The 21827-nt window shown below is 42.5% G+C and overlaps 1 long non-coding RNA gene and 2 pseudogenes across 3 annotated transcripts; all 3 read left to right on the top strand.

Annotated features, from left to right (window-relative positions):
* The first annotated feature begins 2839 nt into the window (after positions 1 to 2839).
* On the top strand, positions 2840 to 4764 carry LOC309487824. Its single transcript, XR_014201936.1, has 2 exons — positions 2840 to 4331; positions 4523 to 4764. It is a non-coding gene; the product is annotated as an uncharacterized lncRNA (long non-coding RNA).
* A 7754-nt stretch (positions 4765 to 12518) lies between these two features.
* On the top strand, positions 12519 to 16468 carry LOC309487605 (UDP-glucuronosyltransferase 1A6-like; annotated as a pseudogene). Its single transcript has 3 exons — positions 12519 to 14266; positions 15597 to 15671; positions 16394 to 16468. The product of its transcript is annotated as a UDP-glucuronosyltransferase 1A6-like (transcript).
* On the top strand, positions 15678 to 20738 carry LOC309487474 (UDP-glucuronosyltransferase 1A6-like; annotated as a pseudogene). Its single transcript, XR_014211726.1, has 2 exons — positions 15678 to 18164; positions 19027 to 20738. The product of XR_014211726.1 is annotated as a UDP-glucuronosyltransferase 1A6-like (transcript).
* Positions 20739 to 21827: the final 1089 nt, after the last annotated feature.

Genomic DNA, 21827 nt, shown 5'->3' with positions numbered 1-21827 from the left:
CACAACCACCCGGGCTGCAGTCCGCTTGGCCCGTCGGTACCCATCAGCTGCCTCAGGAGTCCCACAAGCCAGCCAGGCCCGATAGGACTCCTTCTTCAGCTTGACGGCATCCCTTACTTCCGGTGTCCACCACCGGGTTCGGGGATTGCCGCCTCGACAGGCACCGGAGACCTTACGGCCACAGCTCCGAGTGGCCGCGTTGACAATGGAGGTGGAGAACATGGTCCACTCGGACTCAATATCTCCAGACTCCCTCGGGATCTGGTCGAAGCTCTGCTGGAGGTGGGAGTTGAAGATCTCTCTGACAGGAGATTCGGCCAAACGTTCCCAACAGACCCTCACAGTACGTTTGGGTCTGCCGAGTCTGTCCAGCTTCCTCCCCCGCCATCGGATCCAACTCACCACCAGGTGGTGATCAGTTGACAGCTCCGCCCCTCTCTTCACCCGAGTGTCCAAGACATACAGCCGGAGGTCGGATGAAACGACCACAAAGTCGATCATCGACCTCCGGCCTAGGGTGTCCTGGTGCCATGTGCACTGATGGACACCCTTATGCTTGAACATGGTGTTCGTTATGGACAAACTGTAACTAGCACAGAAGTCCAATAACAGAACACCACTCGGGTTCAGATCAGGGGGGCCGTTCCTCCCAATCACGCCCCTCCAGGTGTCACTGTCGCTGCCCACGTGGGCGTTGAAGTCCCCCAGTAGAACGACGGAGTCCCCAGTCGGAGCACTTTCCAGCACCCCTCCCAGAGACTCCAAGAAGGCCGGGTACTCTGCACAACCGTTCGGCCCGTAAGCACAAACGACAGTGAGAGACCTATCCCCGACCCGAAGGCGTAGGGAAGCGACCCTCTCGTTCACCGGGGTGAACTCCAACACATTGCGGCTGAGCTGGGGGGCTATAAGCAAACCCACACCAGCCCGCCGCCTCTCACCATGGGCAACTCCAGAGTGGTGAAGAGTCCATCCTCTCTCGAGGAGTGTGGTTCCAGAGCCCAAGCCGTGCGTAGAGGTGATCCCAACTATCTCTAGTCGGAATCTCTGAACCTCACGCACAACCTCAGGCTCCTTCCCCGCCAGAGAGGTGACATTCCATGTCCCTAGAGCTAGATTCCGCGTCCAGGGATCGGGTTGTCTAGGCCCCCGCCTTCGACTGCCGCCCGATCCACTTAGCACCGGCCCCTTACGGTCCCTCCTGCAGGTGGTGGGTCCACGGGAGGGTGGCCCCACATCGCTCCTTCGGGCTGAGCCCGGCCGGACCCCATGGGGGGAGGCCCGACCACCAGGCGCTCGCGTACGAGCCCCAACCCCGGGCCTGGCTCCAGGGTGGGGCCCCGGCTGCGCCATACCGGGCGACGTCACGGTCCTCGTTTTTTTTTTCGTCATAAGGGTTTTTGAACAGTTTCACAGTTCACAGTTCATGAGTGGGAAAATCTTATGACTCTGTATTTAAAGAAGCGAGCTATTCCAGTTCATGAGCATTCACAGGAAGTCCTGGCAAAGCTAATGGGCAAAGCGGGGGATGTGGTGAGGATAAAGCTGCGTAATAACACATCTATTGACCATACTGCAAATCCCCATGTGATTTTTGATATCCTGAAACAACACTTTAGCGAACTGGCTTACTCAAGCATGCCTTTAGCAGATTTCTACAATACATTGCCCATGCCAGGTGAAGATGCTATGGAATATTGGATAAGGCTAAACAAAACAGTTGATGTTGCGGATGAGTAGGCCTATCTGAAAAGGCAAGGCCGAAGCATTGATGACCCAGGCCATGAAGTCAGTATAATGTTTATCAAACACTGCCCAGACCAGTCTCTTGCAAGTGTTTTCAAGTTCAAGTCTGCGGAGAAATGGTCGGCATGTGAGATCCAAGAGAGGCTTGATGAGCACATGCAGGGACAGAAAGCTCAAGCTGCAACTGTTAGGCCACTTAAGCCGAGCACAGTAGAGCACAAAGTCCATTCCCAGTGTCACGTGCCTATGGTTGATAATACACCAGCCCAAAACACCACTGTACCGTCGGTGCCGTCTCCGGTGCCCATGACTACTGCGAGTGTTGACAATGTCTGCATGAGGAGTTTGGTGAACTTGTTAGACCGACTGGTTACACAGCATACACAAGTGCCAGCTAACCCCAGAGCTCAAGCCGCAGTGCCTCCCTCTTCTCAAAGGGTGTGCAGGGTTTGTAGGGCTTCTGATCATTCCACATTGTCTCACTGCAGGCGAGAGAACAGGTGTTTAAAGTGCTTATCGCCTGGTCACTGGAAGAGGGACTGCCCTGATCAGACCAAGCAGCGCCGCTCTCAACCTGCCAACAGCGCTGGTGGACAGGACCAACAGTTAACCCTCTGAGGTCGAGAAATGCGCCCACGCGTTTTGCTGGATTTTTTTCACATAGCAGCAACATAAACTTAAAAAAATCCGTCATTTATGGTCATATAAATAAAATAAATACATGATTATAAACTATAGAGGGTCTTCTTTTTTTTGTGTACACTCACATTAACATCAAAACCTTGTTTTTATTTTTAAATAAATAAAATAAACAGGGTGCGCTTTCAGCTCACTCTGTCTCCGCAAAAATCTTTCTGAAACAAGTCTGGAAAACTCAGCGAATACTTATCACACAACCATGAAACATGCGTCTAAAGAAAGCTTTAAATTTCTACTTTAAAATAAAACAGTTCACATTCAAAACAAATATTCAAATATTTAAATTGTCTAGGCTATGCTTTATAAAGTAGGAGAGAGGCTTCATGCAGTCTGTTTTCTTTCGTTTTTAATAGTTTTGTTTAAAATAACACATTTCGAGCTTTCTATATATTTCTCTGGTATTTTAGGCAAACGCTTATGAGTTTGGGTTCATTTATGAGGCCTCCAGTTCCTGCTATTTTTAATTCTTATGTTTTAAATACAGGCATTTGGTTGATGAAACAACTATTAAAATTAAGATACAATTAATACAAAACGAAATTCACTTTAAAGAAAGGCTTTATACAAAAAATAAACTTAATGAAATGGTCAAAATCTTCTCTGCCCACTCCATTTGTCTCGCGATTGCGCATGATCTGACTCATGCTTTTCACTTTTCATATAATCAACATAAATGAAAAAAAAAAAAAAAAAGATTTTATTTAAACCTAAATATGAACTAAATTGTTTTATTTAATTTTAATGACTAGGCTACAACACGTAGGCCAATTAGCCTACAGTACAGAGAAATTAGTTGACAAGCAATTTTAAATAAACGTAGGCTACAGATTTTACTGGTTGGACCATTTCCATACTTTCCATTCAGAGTAATTTATATTTAAATGAAGAGTGCTTGCAAATATCTATTGCAAATGTGTGTATGTGCTGAAATGTGTAAATATGCCCAGCTGATGAATTGCAAATGTGTTAATGTTTGCGTTGTGCTATCTCCGTAATGGCCCATTACACACAATATATGCCTACAGCACGTGTCTACAATTATTTGCATCAGTTATTCATATAGACTAATGGTAATATACTTTGAAATATTTATGTTATAATAGTTTTCAACTTTTTTTAAAACAGGAATGCTGCATCTCCTTCATCTGCAACTCGGAGGGCGCGCAGCAACACAGTTGAACGTCAGAAAGAGTAAGTACATATTTACCAATGTTTGTGCAATTTTGTTTATATACTTATTACAATATGAGCCTGTATGAGTTTATTTATTTTTGGAGGTTGGTTGATAATGTTACATATTTTTTCTTTGTGCTATCTTATCAGCATGCTAATGCCCATCAGTTGTGCATGTGCTGGAATAGTACTCTATATGATAATAATAGTTTTCAACTTTTTTTGAAAGGAATGATGTAGGTTGCTCACTCTCACCTCTCACTGCAACTCGCACTAAGAGGGCACGCAGCAACACAGACAGAAATCAGAAGGAGTAAGTACATATTTACCCACTATTTTACAGATGTTAGACCAATTTTGTTCATATACTTAGTTATGCTACAAATGTACATGTGCCTGCCTGTGTGGATTGCCAGACACAATTGCAAAACACAATTACCAGACACAATTGCAAAAATTGTGGTGTTATGTATGCACAATAGTACAATTAGTGATTGGTAATGTTAGTATAAAAGAGCTTATTTTTGTTGTTTTACCAAAATGCTGACTGTCCATCAGTTATGCATGTGCTGGCATAGTACTTTGTTCAACCTTTATTAATATTAATATTATTATTTTTATAGGAATGTGGTAGCATCACTCTCACCCTCACCTGCAACTCGCACTGGGAGGGCACGCGACAGGTGTCGTTCAGTTTTGAGAACAACTGAAAAGTAAGTACACTTATTCCCTTTCTTTCAGATATTAGTATAATTCTGTTTACATATTCTGGTTTTACATAGTCCATACAAACATTATGTGTCTGTATGGCTTTGCATCTGGCCAATGTTACTTATAATGATTGAAATGCAGTTGTTATATTTTGTGTAATAAACATGCTCACAGTTGTTTGTTTGTTTTACAGCTATAAAGGTGATGGTGATCATCAGACACCTGTTGCAAAGAGGGCCAAGACAAACATTCAGACAAGCAACAAGCAGTCTACTCTGTCATGGAAAACAGAGACTGACATTGATATGGTTCCACAGACTCTGAGATTCCTGCCTGCACGGGAACCTGGACCACAGCTGAGTTTAAAACATTGCAAATTTAAAACATTTAGTTCCTCCTCATAGAGGAATTACAATAAAACAGTGAAAAACAAAACCTTTGAATCTCCTCTTTGTTCAGGCTGCCTCTCTTGATGGCCCATTAGTCATTGGGGGAGTGTCTATGTCACACCCCTGGTCTGAATCTCATTAATATTGATGAGCGATTACCCCTCCCACGCATAAACCTCTTCTGACAAAAAAAACTGTTTTACAATGTTTAAATCAATGTATTGTTTTAAGAGAACGATCAGGCAGGATGAATTTCACATCATTTTGAAGCCAGAACTAGAAACGACAACATATATTAGTCAAGAGTCTTGTGGGCACATATTTAGAATGTGTTTTGTGTTCTTAAAAAAGAAAGTTGCTGAAATTTTTTTTAAATAACCACGCATAAACATTATTCTCTTAAAAATACAAAGATTTACAAGCATGTTGATCAGATATTATGCTAGCCCTGTTTGTGTTATATAGAGTGAATTTACACTTTTGCCATTAACATGTTTATAAATAACTGAAAAAAACCCAAATGTCAGAGCATGTCAGAACACCTCCAGGGCCCCAAAAACACCTCAGACCTCAGAGGGTTAAACTAGAAAACCCACACCCTGGGAGGGGCGGTGTGGGTATTGTGGATAAATCCCTCTCTGATACTGATGACCCAGCTCGCTTATATGAGGACTGCTGTGCCAAAGCACCTAAGGGGACCCGAATAGTCATTCAAGCCACACAGAAGATCGAAGCATTCAGTGAGTTGTTTTATGCTACTGCCCTTGTCAATCACAGTGTGCAGCTTAAAGGCATTGGACTCTGGCTCTATGGCATGTAGCATCAGCGAACATGTGGTAGAGAAACTCAGCTCTGCTGGTGTTTTGCCCAAGAAGCAGCACCCTGAAGAAAATATCGTTTTGATTGGCTGTGGTGGTCTGCAGACTCGACCTGAGGGTTTTTATGACTTGGAGATGCAGATTTATGGCGCTCGCTGTGTTGTACCTACCTTGGTTGTGCCTGGTCAGCATGATGATCTCATCTTGGGCTCAAATGTCATCAAACACGTGATTCGTGTTCTGAAGTGTGATAATGACAATTGGAGCATGGCTTCCAGACCTGAGCATCAGTCTGATCCCAATGTTGAACAGTTCTTGTCGATGTTCACCAATGTCGAGCGCTGGAGAGGGAGTGAGGTTCCTGACAAAATAGGCACTGTCAAGCTCACCCAAGCAGTGATACTTCTACCCAGGCATGAACACTTGGTTTGGGGTAGACTCCCTGCTAGCGTGCCGATGTCACCTGGAAGCACCGTTGTCATAGAGCCAACCAACTCCAAAGCCATGCCACGTGGTGTTCTAGTCGGCCGTCTTGTCACACCTCTCTGGGGTGATAGATGGGTGCCAATGACAGTTGTTAATCCATCTGACAAAGCTGTCACACTGAAGAGAAATTGCAAATTGGCTGATGTGTTTCCATGCTTGGCTATCGAGGATCTAGCTGCTTCTCAGGGTTTACATGTGGCTTCAGAGAAACCACCAGACGAAGACAACAAACAACCTGACATTGAGATACAGCAATATCATACAGAGAAACAAGTACATGACATACTGCAACAGCAACCTGACACATCGCCCAGTGTCTATTTAGCTGATCAGCTGGCCAAAAGCCTGTCAGAGTTGGGCCTAAGTGATGTTGACATAGACGCATGTCAGGTCAGTAAAGACTGTAAGTCTAGGCTCACACAGCTATTAATTGAATATCAGGACATCTTCTCCAAGCACTCATTGGACTGTGGTGAGGTCAAGGGATACACACACCGCATTCATCTCACCGACGATCGCCCTTTTCGCTTGCCGTACAGGAGAGTCCCTCCTGCCCACTATCAGAAGTTGAGGCAGGTTCTCAATGATATGGAGGAAAAGGGGATTATCAGGAAGTCCTCAAGCGAGTTTGCTTCGCCACTGGTGATGGTGTGGAAGAAAGACGGTGGGTTGCGGATTTGCACTGATTTCAGGTGGCTGAATGCCCGAACCTTAAAGGACGCCCATCCCTTGCCACATCAGTCTGACTGTCTGGCTGCTCTTGGTGGCAATTGCCTCTTTAGTACGATGGACCTCACTTCTGGCTTCTTCAACATCCCAATGCACGAAGAAGACGAAGTACACAGCTTTCACAACCCCCCTTGGACTGCATGAATATAATCGCATGCCACAGGGAATGTGTAACAGTCCAGCATCCTTCATGAGGATGATGATTGGGATCTTTGGGGACATGAACTTCACAAAACTCCTGTGTTATCTTGACGATTTCTTGTCTTTGCATCGTCAGAGGATGAGGCCCTGTCCAGACTCCGCACAGTATTCCAGAGGTTGCGAGAGAATAACTTGAAACTGGCTCCGAAGAAGTGCTATCTGCTTCGGGAACAAGTCGGATTCCTTGGACATGTCATTAATGGTGAGGGTGTGGCCGTCGATCCTGCCAAAGTGGAGGTCATCACCAAGATGACAGTACGAGACCTCATGGAGGAAGATGAGTGCACGCCTTCTCTCTGGAGAATCAAATCTTTCCTTGGCATGGTATTTTACTACCAGCATTTCATCCCAAACTGTTCCTCCATTGCAAAGCCCTTATTCGCACTTACGGCTGGACAGAAGAGACGGGGACGGTCAGCTAGAGATAAGAAGCCTCTAGGTGCCTATCGCAAGCTTACCCCTGCAGACTGGTCGGTGGAATGTGGAACCGCTTTTGACCGGTTGAAGACCATGCTGTTGGAATGTGTTGTGCTGGCCCATCCGAACTTTGACGAGCCATTTATTCTGTCAGTCGATGCTTCATTGGACGGACTTGGAGCAGTGCTCTCTCAAGTGCCACGAGGAGAGTCCAAGGCCAGACCAGTTGCTTTTGCAAGCAAGACCCTCAGTGCGGCACAACGGAAGTATCCAGCTCACAGACTGGAGTTCATGGCTCTGAAGTGGAGTGTCTGTGAAAAGTTCAGCCACTGGCTAAAAGGCCGTAGCTTCACAGTGTGGACTGATAATAATCCACTAACTTACCTTCTAACAAAGCCAAAGCTTGACGCATGTGAAATCCGCTGGGTCTCTAAGCTTGCGTCTTACTCCTTTGATCTCAAACACCTGCCTGGGAAAAGGAATGTGGTGGCTGATGCCTTGAGTCGCGATCTCTTCGCAAAGCCCATTTGTCAGAGGCTGCTGAAGGAACCATATCCCACCCTGATTCAAGAAGCAAATGGGGTAGAGGAGGAGTCTGTGCAGGATGCTTTCAGGGTCAGCTGCCAGTCTCAAAGCTACAGATCAGAGGACCATCCAACATTCAAGGTGGCGTGTGATTCAGCCGAGATCAGAGCTCTTTGTCAGGCACACTGTGATTGGATTGATGCAGTGGAATCCAGGGCACTCTATGCACTCTCTTTAAGATCACTAAATTCAAGGCTTTTGGTCATACCTAGGATATTCAGAACCACCAAAGGAGGGAGAGCATTTTCACATTTGGCTCCAAAACTCTGGAATAGTCTTCCTGATACTGTTCGTTGCTCAGACTCGCTCTCCCAGTTTAAAACTAGATTAAAGTCGCATATCTTCAGCCAGGCATTCATATAATCCCACAGTTCAAACTACAATCCGGCCTCTAGCTCATAAATGCCAGAGGAGAACTGGCCCCCGACTGAGCCTGGGTTCTCCCAAGGTTTTTTTTCTCTCCATTAGGTCACCTGATGGAGTTTTAGGACACCATTAGGTCACTTGATGGAGTTTTTCGGTTCCTTGCCACTGTTGCCTTTGGCTTGCTCAGTTGGGGATATTTTGGGGATATTTAATTTAATTTTATCAATCAATAAATTCCTCTTGAAACAAACTTTGTTGTATTATTTAAATTGAATACTGTGAAGCTGCTTTGATACAATCTGTATTGTGAAAAGCGCTATACAAATAAACTTGACTTGACTTGACTTGACTCTATCTGGCCCAACACGTCCAACAGCTGTCGAATGGTCAGGATGTTACGCCCATGTTCTCCGCTCAGGAGCTGCAGCTGAGTCAAGAGCAAGACCCCAGCATCTCTAAGGTATTACCTTTCGTTGCAGCCAGGAAGCGACCATCTAGACGGGAAAGGCATGGCGCTGATTCGAAGGTCCTCAGATTGTTCAAGCAATGGGACAAGTTGGAAGTCCGTGACGGGATGTTGTATCGGGTGACGAGAGATCCTGTGTCCAAGCAGAGAAGATCTCAATATGTGCTGCCTCTGAGTCTAAGGGAAAAGGCATTGTTGGGCATACACGATCTGGCAGGTCATCAAGGTCAGGACCGTACTCTCTCACTTGCAAGGCAGCGATTTTACTGGCCTGATATGGAGAGGGATGTGAGGGCACATGTCAGATGTTGTCAGAGATGTGTGTTTGGGAAGTCGCTCTGCCCCGATGGAGTTAGTGTGCATGGATTTTTGGTCGGCGGAGGACAGTAAGCAGCGTTCTGTGGATGTCCTAGTGGTCACCGACCACTTCACCAAACTTGCCCATGCATTCCCTTGTGCCAATCAGACGGCAAAGCAAGTCGCCAAAAAGCTCTGGGACAATGTGTTCTGTGTTTACGGTTTCCCTGAGAGACTACATTCCGATCAGGGCACCAATTTCGAGAGCAACTTGATTGCAGAGCTCCTTCGTCTGGCCGGTGTTGCAAAATCTCATACGACAGCCTACCACCCCATGGGCAATGGGGGAACAGAGCGTTTTAATCGCACTTTGGGTAATATGCTCCGTACCCTTCCCCTTAAGGAAAAACACCAGTGGCCACAACAAATTCAGACCCTCACGTTTGCCTATAACGCCACCGTTCATGAGACTACAGGTTACGCTCCCTTTTTCTTGATGTTTGGGCGTGTACCTAGATTGCCGGTGGATATTCTGTTTAAGCAGGTTTTGAACGACCCAGGGGTTGTTGACTATGACTCATATGCCAAGTCCCTGCTTTCTTGCCTCAAAAGTGCTATGGAAATCGCCCAGAAACATTCTTCCACTGAGCAACAGCACCAGGCCCGGCAATACAACAAACGTGTCAAGGGTACCTACCTCTTTGTGGGAGATCGTGTTTTGGTAGCAAATAAGGGAGAACGAGGGAAGAGGATGCTGGCTGACAAATGGGAGGATGGAGTGTACACAGTTGTTGGTGCAAATCCCAATATCCATGTCTACAAAATACAGGATGCAGAGGGACACACAAGAGTTGTGCACAGGAATCTTTTGTTGGAAGTCAACTTCTTGCCACTCTCTGGGATGGATGAGAGCCAGGATACCCATGCAAATGATCAGTCTTTGGCCAGCGAGGAGTGTGATCAGGAAGACTGTGACTGTGGTAATGATACAGCCTCAGTGTCTGGGTTATTGACTCAAGATGACAGTGCACAGAATCTGTCAAATTCCAGAGATGGTGAGAGTCTTGCAGTTTTGTCACCTGAAGTCCCACCTGAATCGGAGTCAGCTGATTCAGAAGAACTGGACCAGTCTAGTCCAGTACACAGTCCTGTTGGTGCCATTGCTGATTACCCAACCATTTCACCTGCACCACGATCAGATATTTCACACTCACCACATGCTGACGCATTGGTTCACACTGACCCGCACACACACACCGCAGCTGATGGTCATGTTAGAACACGTGCAGGGAGAGTAGTGAAATCAGTGAACAGACTAATAGAATCCATGGTTCAGAAACCATTTCTGAGGGGTTCAAACATTTTGCTTGATATATGTTGGTAATGTTATTGTAGTATATGTTATAGTATTTTTTGGGGGGGACTGTGTTATGAACATTGATACTTGCAAATGTCTGAGGGATAAGTTTTTTGGGCCAAGTGTTGTGTGGCGTAACAGGCGTCGCATTGAGCTAAGGGGATTCAGAGACCTGATCAACCTCTTTCTTCCCTGAACCTTGTATGTGAGGTGACTTCTCAGTTGACTGTGGACTAGGTCTGTTTTTTTTTTCATTTGGGCCAGATTGTGTCAGTAGCAGACGTATTATGTGTTCCTTACAGTCCCGAGATTCCACGTTATCAGGATGTTGGTGAATTTCAGGAGGGGTGAATGTAACCGGGTTGAAGTTATATCTTTATTTTTACGGTTGAAATGTCACCAAATCCTGATGAACATTGTTTTCTATATGTTTAAGATTTGTTTTATTGCCAATATTTATGCCTGAATGTTGTATTCAGACCGTGGTGTTAATACCTGTACTGTCACTTTAAGAGGGTCGCTGGCCTTGTGTCGTCATTTATGCGCTTCTTTCAGTCTGCGCTAGGCCAGCTGAGAGAAGGTAATGTGTTATTTTGCACGTCAGTTTTAAACACTTATTTCGGTTTTTGGATGATGCAAACCTTGTTTTATTCATATATAAATGTTAGTTTTGAGGTTGTGAACATGCAGGTAATGTGTCAATCGAATATAAACCTTGTAAACAGACTTTTTGCAAGCTTTAAAGTAAAGTTAGACATGTTTCCACGTGCTAGTCTACAAGGCTTTCTGTATGTTTATCTGCTAACAGGAGCTTGAGATCTGTGTGCTGTGTGGAGGAGACTGCATGTACCAGAGCCTTATTTATATTTTTGTTGATTTGTACAGGTATGTGTATAATATTCATTATTATTCATCTGGCATATTTACATTGGCTGTATTAAGAATGTAAAAGAAATTCATGTCAATTACATTGAGCATTTTATAATTTAATTCATTTTCACATTTTTATTTAAAAGTATTTTTGCTGATAATACTAAAGATGAACGAAAGTCGTCTGTTTTATCAGTCGTGTATGTATGTATGCATGTATGTGCAGTCTGCGCTAGGCCAGCTGAGAGAAGGAGCTTGAGATCTGTGTGCTGTGTGGAGGAGACTGCATGTGCCAGAGCCTTATTTATATTTTTGTTGATTTGTACAGACAAATCCATCGTTCGGCATTCATTAAAAGAGCAACCAGCAGTTGGCCGTGGTCCGGGTCCTTTCTTCACCCATTACAACAAGAACACAACGCAGAGCATACAAGGGTTAATGGACGTGCATCCAATATAACATAAAACTGTTAAAGACAAAGCGCGCCCGTTACATTTACAATAAATCGGCATCTGTTCAGGGCATCACCTCTTGACGGTCGACTGTGAGTGACGTCACGTCCCAACACGGACACGCCCCATAGCATAATCCCACCCTTGACACTGATTGACAGGTTTCCGTGTAAGTCATCGGAAATGGAAATACTAAGGGAATTGCGATTCCATTTGAGTTTTGGCTGGTTACATACGCGACGCTGAGAAAGTGAAAAAGCAGACGTGGTAATTGAAATTGCTATTTAAATATGACAGGGTCAAGACTCGTAAGATATGGGAAACACAGTTGCAAACAGACTTTGCATTTCCATTTTAAATTTGGTCGTCACTGTGCGTTCGCTTAAACGAAAATGCAAACGGTAATGCGCGATTTGCATTTGCGTTTGGATTATGTCACATTTTATGCGGCCACAAATTGAAAACGCAATTGCAAATACAATTTGCAATTCCTTTTGAATAATGTCCGGAATATTATTCCATAGATTTGGTTTGGTTGCCATATAATGTAATTGCACCACCCTGTGGTCAAACTAAGTACATTTTCAAAACACTGCCTGAAAAATGCAATGTATATTACAAATATTTCTGTCCCATTGACAATTGACCCTATCCCATTTCGGGGGTTCGACATGTAACGACAGTAAATATAATTTTTGAATTTGCATTTGCTCTAAAAAGAAAAGAAAAAAAATCTGTGATTTTCCTAAAGAGGTGAAAAAATATGCAGATTGATAACAGCAGTCAGAAGAGAGAAATATGTCAAATTTCTCGCCACTCCCTCAGCCGTTGTATAAGAAACACCTTTTATGTTTATTTCCTATTTTTATATATATTTTTAAAACCAAGTATGGCATTATAAATGTGTATTGCATCTTTTAAACTGAAATTAGGAACTCATTGACAAAGGTGAACATCTCATTTTTACATGATACTGCATGTAGTAGCAGCTTTACTAGGTATCCAAAAAAGATCTGTAGCTATATGCTGTGAGACTAGTGACACTAAATCAGATGATGCCAATGTAAATAAGTTTGTTTGAAATTTAGAATACTCGATCCTCAGCACTCGCTCGCGTTGTGTGAAAATGTAAACCTCAGTTTAAAACTCAAAGTCATTATCTAGTTTTATTACCTACAGGTTAACCCAGGCTGGAAAGGGTAACAAAGGTCCTGGGATATCAGCCAGTGAAAGAAAGCAAAAGATAAGCAGGACTTTGTACCTACATTTTTGCCATGGTCTTTGTGAGACATGTGTATTGGCTCTGGTGTCCAATTGACAATTTTTCTCTTTCTGCTTCACTTTTAACCCAGGCTGGAAAGGGTAACAAAGGTCCTGGGATATCAGCCAGTAAAAAGAAAGCAAAAGATAAGCAGGACTTTGTACCTACATTTTTGCAATGGTCTTTGTGAGACATGTGTATTGGCTCTGGTGTCAAATTGACAATTTATTTCTTCCTGCTTCACTTTTAAGAGTGGTCCCGGCCTGATCACACAGTTGGTTAGGCTAATCCTGCAAGGAATTCTCACAGAAAAACAAGCCTTGATCCAGTTTGTTCAATACAGTGAAGGGGGAGATTCACAGAGAGTTCTGCACAAGACCTTGAGGAATCATTGGAAGAATGCATCTCTCCTCATATACACCCTTTGAACATGAAGACCTAAAGATGAGGTTGGTTGCATTTGCAGTGTGCCTCATGCTTGCTTTTGCAGATGTGGGAGAGACGATGCATCCTAGAGAACCTGGTTGGACTGGTTCGCTTTTAGTGGTGCCCATGGACGGAAGTCACTGGACTGGTGTGAAAGCCGTTGCGGAGGAGATGGGCCGCAGGGGTCACAAAGTGATGGTGGTCATTCCAGAGGTCAGTGTACTGCTAGGACCTGGTAAACACTACGCTACTAGAACGTTTCCGGTTCCAAATGGACAGCAACAACTGGATGAACTCCAAGCTCGAAATGCTGAGGTGATGGATAATAAACAGCAGCCTCTTTTGGAGAAGATCAGCACCAGAATCAGTAACATGAGGAAATTTGTGGACTTCCAAAGGGCCACAGCTGAGAGTCTCCTCTTAAACCAAGAGCTGGTGGATTTCCTGAGGAAGCAGAATTTCGATGCGGTACTCACCAGCCCAACTGTGCCAACTGGTGCCATCCTGGCTTATAACCTCTCCTTACCTGCTGTCTATATGTTGCGAGGCTTACCCTGCGGACTAGACTCGACGGCCACAGCCTGCCCAAACCCTCCATCTTACGTCCCCCGGTTCTTTACACACTATTCAGACCGTATGTCTTTTCGTCAACGTGTGCTTGAACGTTCTAGTGAGCATCCTAGAGCCTTTGCTCTGCAGACTGATATATTGGTCTACTGAGGATGTAGCCTCCCGTTTCCTGCAGAGAGATGTAAGTGTGGTGGAGATCCTGCAAAGTGGAGCTCTATGGCTGCTGTGGTATGATTTCAGCCTGGATTTAAGGTTTTGAGGTTAGCACTGAGGTGATTTTTGCACTTCAGGGGGAACAACGAGTGTTCTTTGCCTTGAGAAGCTTCTGATTGCTTAGAATGACAATCTATGTTATAGATTGTCATGCTATAAGAGATGAGTTTTGATTTAACTCATCTTTTATACAGACAGTCATTCTATTCAAAGGATATATTTTGGCTTGAGAAGCCACTGCTTTCTTACGATGGTAAATTAGAAAATAAGCTCTTTAGGAAATCCATAAATCAGCTGAACTTTTCTGCCTGAATATGTTTTGTGAATTGGTTGCATCTTTGAATATAGTTAAAATATAAAAACATTTAGCACTGCCAATAATGAAGTTCTGTACACTATTATTATTGTAATCTTTAACCAGCAAAGTCGATGTGTAACTGGCAAACTCTGTAAACCCACATGAATCTAGCCACTCCAGTTGATATATTTGCACATATAGTGAGACAAACGGACACACGGAGGTAAAACTTCACAACGTCAGTCTTTTTAAAGTATTTTTGGCTAGAAAGATGCACTTCATAGCAATTTTATGTCTAGTGATCAGTATAGGCAGTTGTGCAGCGCTGGACCAGAGTCCGTCTGGGAAAAGCAGTTGGACTGGGAAGCTGTTAGTGGTGCCAATGGATGGAAGTCATTGGACAGGAGTGAAAGCAGTGGCAGAAGAGATGGGACGCAGAGGTCACACAGTGATTGTGGTGATTCCAGAGTTCAGTATCCGTATGGGTCCAGGCAAACACTACATCACAAAGACATTTCCAGTATCATATGAGCAAGATCTATTCAACCAAATAATGGTGGACCATGTTCGTGAATTGACAGCACCAGGGCAGTCCCTATTGAACAGTGTGACTTCAAAGGTGGACTTTTTTAAAAAGATTTTTAACTTAATGGCCTCTACAACTGAAAGTCTGTTCAAGAACCAGGAACTTATAGAGTTTCTGAGAGAACAAAACTTTGATGCTGTTTTAACAGATCCTGCCCTACCAATGGGGCCCATATTGGCACTTAATCTTTCCGTACCTGCGGTGTACATGTTAAGGGGATTGCCATGCGATGCTGCAGCCACAGCCCGCCCCGACCCTCCTTCATATATCCCACGTTTCTTTACACAAAACTCAGACCGCATGTCTTTTGGTCAGCGTGTGATGAACGTTCTTGTGAGCATACTGGAACCACTAGAATGTACGGTTGTTTACTGGTTCTTTGAGGAAGTGGCATCCAACTTCCTGCAGAGAGATGTGAGCTTGGATGAGATCCTGAGCACTGGAGCTGTCTGGTTAATGCGGTATGATTTCACCCTGGAGTTCCCCAAACCCCTGATGCCCAACATGCATCTCATAGGAGGAATTAACTGTGAAATTAAGAACCCACTGACGAAGGTGAGCATCACCTATGCTTGTCACATGATACTTAGAGGTCTGAGGCACTTAACTGCAAGTATACTAGATATCTACAATCAAATCTGTATGCTACATGACTAGAAACTGACTAAAATAGGTGATGAACAGATCAGCTTTTCAGGACATGATAAATGGGGGCATGATTTAGGGGGCATGTACACCATTCTTAACAACCTACAGTATCATTTTCTTGTAGTTTATGGTTAGGGTTTAGGTTAGGAGTAGGAGTTTTTTTTTTTTCTTCCAAAACTTGTTGACCCAACTACTCTGCAAAATCAAGACTTGACTTATTGTGATACTTATTGGACTAAACTTGACTGCCACAGCTTGCAAAAATTCAGACAATATTGAAGTATTTGCTCTGCTGACTGATATATCAGTCACAGGGTATCTGTGGGTTTTTATAAAGTCTTAAATTCAGTTTGATCAAATTGAATGCAAAAAAAAAAAAACTTTAATATCTCAAATGGTATAACAAAATGAATAACTTACATTTTAAGAAGTCTAAAATTTGGGCACAGGAAAACAGGAATCACCACACAGCCTAATTGATTATTAAACTTCAAAATGCAATGATGAAATTGATGTGAGCACTGCATGTTCCCGCTGTTTCAGAGCAATTCACAATCAATACTGCGTGTTTATACCAAGCCATTGCTTATGATCTGCTGTTGATGAATAATGTTTTTATTTTGTAATAGGTTGTAGATCAGTGTTTCTCAACTCCAGTCCAGGAGACTCACCTTCCAGAATATTTTGGATGTCTCGCTAATTAAACAACTGATTCAACTCATCAGCTTTTTAAATAGGGAGACATCTAAAACATTCTGTGAGGTGAATCCCGAGGACTGGAGTTGAAAAACACTGTTGTAGATGGATGTAAGAGTGAATGTTTTATCCCTCGTCTGTTTGAATGAGCTGCTGGAAGTAGTAAAGCATAGACATTACAAAATAAGAATCCCGGTGTGTTTCAGCCTTGTTTATTAGAATTCCTGTGTTTTGTATGAAATCTTTTTTTTTTTTTTTTTTTTTTTTTTGATACTCTGTGTTCAACTCAGAGGTTAAAGCTGAGGTGATTCACAGTCTTCCTCAGGAGGAGCAAAGAGTATAATTTGGCTTGAGAGGCAACTGTTTGTTTATGATAACAAGTTAGGATATAGGAGATTAATTAACCCGCTAAACTGCTACTAAATGAACATGGCTTGGTTGTATTTTTGGACAGTCCAAGGATCAACAACACTGCCAGTGAAGTTCTTTTGACACTGACAAATTTTTAACCAGTCATGACTGCTTGCTAAATATTACGTTAAGCCTTCTATTTTTTGTTGTAAAAAGACACTGGAGAGCTTTGTTTATTGTAATACCATGAATGTGTTTAATAGTAAAAAAACAAAAAAAAACAAGGTTCCTCCCAGATCATTTGTCTAGCCACTAGCAAGCTGGAAAGCAATTTCCTTGCTATCTGTCTGATAATAAATCAGATTATCAGATTATCAAATATATCAACTGAAAGCGGTCAGTTGATATATTTGCACATATAGGGAGACAACCAGGCACTCAGAGGCTCTCGATGTCAGGAGAAGAATTTTTGTCTAGAAACATGCGCTTAACAGTGATTTTATGTCTAGTGATCAGTATAGTCAGTTGTGCAGTGCTGGACCAGAGTCTGTCTGGGAAGAGCAGTTGGACTGGGAAGCTGTTAGTGGTACCAATGGATGGAAGTCATTGGACAGGAGTGAAGGCCGTGGCAGAAGAGATGGGACGCAGATGTCACACAGTGATTGTGGTCATTCCAGAGATCAGTATGCGTTTGGGTCCAGGCAAACACTACATCACAAAGACATTTACGGTCCCATACGAGCTGGAGTTGATCAACGAGATATTGACCGAGCATGTTCATGAATTGACAACCTCAGGGAAATCCCTACTGGAGAGCATGACTTCAATAGTGGGAAATATGTTAAAGATGTTTAACTTAATGGCCTCTTCAAGCGAAAGTCTGTTCAAGAGCCAGGAGCTTATAGAGTTTCTGAGAGAACAAAACTTTGATGCTGTTTTAACAGATCCTGCCCTACCAGTGGGGCCCATATTGGCATTTAATCTTTCCGTACCTGCGGTGTACATGTTAAGGGAATTGCCATGTGGCCTTGATGTCGTGGCCACAGCCTGTCCAGAACCTCTTTCATATATCCCACGTTTCAAAACTCAGACCGCATGTCTTTTGGTCAGCGCGTGATGAACGTTCTTGTGAGCATGCTGGAACCACTAGGATATAAGGTTGTTTACTGGTCCGCTGAGGAAGTGGCATCCAACTTCCTGCAGAGAGATGTGAGCATGGCTGAGATCCTGAGCACTGGAGCTGTCTGGTTAATGCAGTATTATGATTTCACCCTGGAGTTCCCCAAACCCCTGATGCACAACATGCATCTCATAGGAGGAATTAACTGTGAAATTAAGAACCCACTGACGAAGGTGAGCATCACCTATGCTTGTCACATGATACTTAGAGGTCTGAGGCACTTAACTGCAAGTATACTAGATATTTACAATCAAATCTTACAGTGTGTGACCTAGAAACTGTCTAAATGAGGTGATGAAAAGGTCAACGTTTCAAAAAGGCTAGATGAATGTATTATAGAATATTCACAACTCTCAGGACTTATAATGTGTGGTTAAACTAAAGCATGTTTAAAGTCACTACAGTATCTGCAGGAGCACCCAGACTGAAAAGGGTGAAAACATTTTCTGGGATCTCAGCCAGTAAAAAGAAACAAAAGACGAGTGGGACTCTGAACCTATACGTAATTCATTACCAGGGGCATTTTGGGTGAATATGGCCTCTACATGTTTCTGTACCAACATCCTTGTTGGTCCTGGAGCAACATTTCTGACAACTAATCAGAATTTAGTATTTGGTATTAATGTATTAGATTGCAGACTGCAGATTAGACTCGACCACCACAGCATGCCAGTTTCTGTGTCTTACGTCCCAAAATTCTATGTATGTATGTATGTATGTATGTATTTTCATCAATGTGTTCTGCATCTTGTGAGCATCTTGAAGCCTTTGCTCTGCAGACTGATATTTTGGTCAACCAAGAGGTCAAAGCTGAGGTATCCTAAGGTGGTACAAAGAGTATCCCTTTGTTTTGAGAAGCCACTGTTTGCCTTGGATGATAGACTAGAAAATAAGCTCTTCAGGAAATCCATAAATCAACTAAACCGCTAATACGTGAATGTGTTGCAGCTTGGTTGTATCTTTGAACATAGTTCAAGTATCAATGTTAAGCTCTACCAGTTTTATGTCTAGTGATCATTATAGTCTGTTGTGCAGCGTCGGACCAGAGCCCGTCTGGGAAGAGCAGTTGGACTGGGAAGCTGTGAGTGGTACCAATGGATGGAAGTCACTGGACACTAGCACTGGACACTTGTGATTGTGGTGATTCCAGAGATCAGTATGCGTTTAGGTCCAGACATGAGAAAGTTTCTCATTGACGGAAACGGGCTTCCACACACCCCAGAATTATCACAGAAGAAAATTTAAATGTAAGCAGTTTTTCAAGTTCTGCTTTTCAGCAGTGGAACTTCAATGTGGTGAGATTAAAAAGAGTTTTAACTGTTCATAACGGTTTCACGCGCATGCAGCGCGCCACACCCAGTGTAGTCAGGTTCATTAACAAATGACTCTTATGAACTGGTTCTTTGTGAGTCAAAAACACACAGCACAGCCCAGTTCATTTATTAACTGTTTTTCCATTTGTTCGTGAATCAGAAAATCCGAATTTTTGCATCCTGGAGAGAGAGCTGAAAAAATCATCAATTACAGTGCCTACACAGTAGGCCTACTTTAGATGAGGGCATTTTCACTATTCTATGTACAGTCAACTGTAGCACATGTTGTACTCTCTTAAACTTGTAATTGTCAATTTAATTTGCTGCCATTTGTATCTGTATCCTTACTAGCCTACTGTATTTTTTGGCAGAACTGAGAAATGACTGCCTAGGGATGTAGTCTTGTGTCAGACGACCAAATAACTGCTATTGTACTGTAGCCTATACTGTCATGAAATTTGGCCATGAAATGTGCAGAGGATGTTGAATTTACTTTATTATAATTTTTTTACTGTACTGTACTGTATTGTGGTGCATATTTTTACCAAAAAAAAAATTATGTTGTTGGCTATACTGTAATAGACATTGAGCTGCAAAATAATTCCTGAATCCCAATAAGAGATGTTTGTTACAGTGTAAATCCTCACTAGTGTTCACTGGGCAGTGGGGTAATGTCCAGTTTTCTGTGTCATTTGAGGTCGAAGATAGATTTTGACAGAAGAGAATGTTTTCAACTAGAATGTTTTATTTTGACCTGGAAGTTTGTGGTTTGTGCAAGTTGGTAGTTTTAAGATTGTGTTTATAGTTGTGAGAAAACTGTGAATTGTTTCATGAATTGTGTGTTAATAGCAATCAAGAAAAAATGAAATAACTAGATTGAAAATAAAGATATTTGAAAGAAATGTATGTCTTGTTTAAAAAACATAAATATTTTGGTCAGTTAGGCCAGAATAGATAGATGTTCTGGGTGTTTGCTGTATGTTGCTAGGTGCTAGGCTCTTGCTATGCAGTTGCTGGGGTGTTGCATATGTGGTTGTTAGGGTGTTCTGGGTGACCACACAGACACCTCTGTTAATAACAGAAACTCAAACACTGTTTTCAAAATGCTCACTCTCATTCCATTGATATTATTATTATTCATTTTTTTCTCTTTAACTTGCACTTAAACATGTGATTTATACCATCCTATACCATGTAATATTAATAAAACAGCTCATCTTCTTTAGTGATACAAGCTCAGAAACATTTAGAATCTGTTGATGTATCTTTACTTGGTGCCATGATGGATATCGACATTTTGTTATTACATTTTTATTTAAATTTATATTAAACATTTTGTTATTTAATTTTAAACAGTATTGTTGATTACTTTGTAGTAATGCAATGTTTGTGAACACAATTGTGTATGTCAGGCCATAAATCCCCAAAAATTATGCATGGTGTAGTGAAATATTTGAATTTTGATAGATATTATGAACCTACAAACACACTTCCAGATACATATGCACGCACACACTTACATAGAAGCCCAAAGCACAGAGGACGGAAAGGACACAAGAATACCCATATATGGGAAACAGAGATATCAGCGAAAACCCCCGTCTGAAGCAAGAGACGATTGATGTTGCAAGGCTCAGTCATGAGACTGAGTTCCTCTGGAAAAAACCCAAGAAACTGTATTAGAACAATGTAACCCAGTTCCGTATAAATATGACTGCATTTTGACTGTACGTTGCTGGATTTTTTATTTTGATGTCGGATTGCATCCCTAGAGAGGAATCGAATCTCTTCTAGTATAATCCTGGCTGAATTTCTTTTGGTTTGAACTGCTCTGCTATAATATTGTAACTTGATAAATCTCGGATGGGAACGAGTTCATATTTACTCAAAATTGCTTGAACTGCTGATAAGGTAATTAGTCTTTGTAATATTCACTCATACAGGACTGCCCTGTTGAGATTGAATAAGCTGAAGTTTTATATCCTGTAACATTTACTTTTTGATTTGCTACAAGTATTAATTTTTGTACTACCAGTGTTTTAATCTTTTGTATAAATAAACTTTTATTTCTAAAGACAATCACTGTTAAGTCTTACTTCAGCTTTTACAAACAGTTCTAATAGCAAAAGACAGAGCAAAACATTAATCCTTATTAATCGAAGATAACAAGGGTTCCAAGAGCGATTCGGCTGGAAGGTAAGCATGAATTTAATTCATATGTCTGGTTAGTAATGTCTATTATTGTTTCCTTGGGAGTGTAGGGACTACACCTAGATTTACTGGTATAAATGATAAACAAGCAAGTTGAGGGAATAATTCCTATTCTGACCTGACAGCAAAAGATCACCTAGACACAGTGATACTAGGGGTTAATCAGGAACGTGAGAGCAATACCAGATCTCACCACAATGGGCACTTGCTTTGGTGTTGCCCCCTCTTAGACCTCATGCCACCCTATAAATAATTTTCTAGCTCTGCTCCTGCCAGTTATCATATAATAATAGATAGGGTATTTGATTTGGT

The sequence above is a fragment of the Leuciscus leuciscus genome (genome assembly GCF_965113295.1).
Source record: "Leuciscus leuciscus genome assembly, chromosome: 23".
Classification (NCBI taxonomy): domain Eukaryota; kingdom Metazoa; phylum Chordata; class Actinopteri; order Cypriniformes; family Leuciscidae; genus Leuciscus; species Leuciscus leuciscus.
Note: the sequence above shows the minus strand (reverse complement) of the source record. Positions and strands in the feature narration are given on the sequence as shown.